The sequence below is a fragment of the Cricetulus griseus genome, unplaced genomic scaffold (assembly GCF_003668045.3).
Source record: "Cricetulus griseus strain 17A/GY unplaced genomic scaffold, alternate assembly CriGri-PICRH-1.0 unplaced_scaffold_1, whole genome shotgun sequence".
NCBI classification, from domain to species: domain Eukaryota; kingdom Metazoa; phylum Chordata; class Mammalia; order Rodentia; family Cricetidae; genus Cricetulus; species Cricetulus griseus.
The window spans coordinates 4,627,986-4,630,054 of NW_023276808.1; positions in this window are offsets into that span (position 1 = coordinate 4,627,986).

The following is a 2,069-nucleotide window of genomic DNA, read 5'->3' on the forward strand; positions in this document are numbered from 1 at the left end:
TCTCTGGGCTCTCGCAGACAGTACTTCTACAAGAGCAAGAACCCTTTGAGATCACTGCTTTCCTGGTACCAAACAAGGCAGAAAACGCCTTTCTCCTTGGTTATCTCCATTGCACTTGCCCTTGAGATTTGTATCGTTGTGGCTAGAGTGATGACTCAGTAGTTAAAAACACTGACAGCAGACTGGGCATGGTGTGCAACCCTGTAATCCCAGGACTTGGGAGGCAGAGGCAGACAGATCACTGGGATTTCAATGCAAGCCTGTTTTACAGATTAAGTTCCAGGACAGCCAAGGTTACACAGACAAACCCTCTTGGAAAAATGTGTGTGTGTGTGTGTGTGTGTGTGTGTGTGTGTGTGTGTGTGTGTGAGTGTCCACATGCAATCAGCTGATATTTGCCAGTAAAGAACAGCTGATCCCTTGGACCTCAGTTAAAAATGGTTGTATGTATAACTGAACTCTGGCCCTTTGCAAAAGCAGGAAGTACTCCATACAGAACAAATAAAAACAATATACATAAAACAGGCTGTGTGGCTAGAGAGATGGCTCAGAGGTTAAGAGCACTGACTGCTCTTCCAGGGGTCCTGAGTTCTATTCCCAGCAAACATATGGTGGCTTACAGCCATCTATAATTCAATCTGGTGCCCTCTTCTGGCACATAGGCAGAACAATGTATATGTAATAAATAAATCTTGAAAAACACAAAAAGGAAGGAAGGAAAAGAGGCTAAAATGCAGGGTAACATGCTGGTATCTTTGTAGTCCATAGTGATAGTCCCATGTTTGTCCACAGGCTGTTTGGAATGGACCTGAACAAAATGACCCACAGGAGGCTGGCAGCACTTTGACTCACAAAAATGTACTTGGATATTGGATACTGAGCAGAGCTGCCATATCAGAATGGAGGCCACCAGGACTTTTATTCCCTTGGACAGCTGTGATCCAGCACTTGAGAGACATTACTTTGTGTGTGACTTTTGCTTTTCTCTGTGTAACAGTCAAGGCTGCCCTGGAACTCCACTAAAATCTGAATACTGGACATTTCAGTCAGTCACTGTAACAAAACTCACACCTAATGGCCAACGTGTAAAACTACAGATTAAAATAAGGGCAGAGGACATGTATTTGGAGGAGTTGGGTATATTATGTTAGAGACAAGGTGTTTCTGTAGCATTGGCTGACCTGCAACTTGCTCTGTAGACAAGCATGTCCTCCATCTCTTAGTTCTGTTGCCTCTGCTTCTCTAGACCCACAAATATTTGCACAGTTTCCAGAAGCAATTCAAGCAGTAACCTAGAATTCTTTCAGATATATGAGGAGGGCCAATATTTCCCTGCCCAGCGAATTCCTTAGAAATTTGTCTTTTCAGCTGGGGGTTGGTGGCCCAAGCCTATATTCCCAGCACTCAGGAGGCAGAGGTAGGTGGATCTCTGTGAGTTCGAGACCAGCCTAGTCTTCAAGACCTAGTTCCAGGACAGCCTCCAAAGCTACAGAGAAACCCTGTCAGAAAATCCAAAAAAAGAAAAAAGAAAAAAAGTTGTCTGTTTGTTTTCCTACTTCACAACTCAACATTGTAACAACACTGGGAAACTGTACACTAGAACAAACAGAAGCCAAAAGATCCCTAGTGGATTGGGGCTGCAAAATAGGGTTCCAGAGGCAGTATACCTAAAAAGATCCAGGACTGTTTGTATCTTCCATCCACACAGATGAGGACTCAACACATGGAGAGGGCAGGACATGTGGACCAGCTGGAAGACTGACTGCCTAGATAGCATGCATGAAACCCAGGACTCTATTCTCTTCTAATGAGCTATATAGATTGCATGCCAATGGTTAACATCTGGGCTGAAAAAATGTTTATATCACCTGTGAATGGTGGCTTGTGCCTTTATGAACCAAAGGAAGGTCATTCAAGAGCAGACAGATCTAAAGGGAGGCCCAGGAAAATGAAGCAATTGGCAAAGGGCGACAGACTTGAGAGAAGCTGGGTTTGACCTCCAGGACATACAGGAGCATACTATTGCCAGCTCCAGACAATGGTATGCTCACTAATGGTAAAGGGCAGAA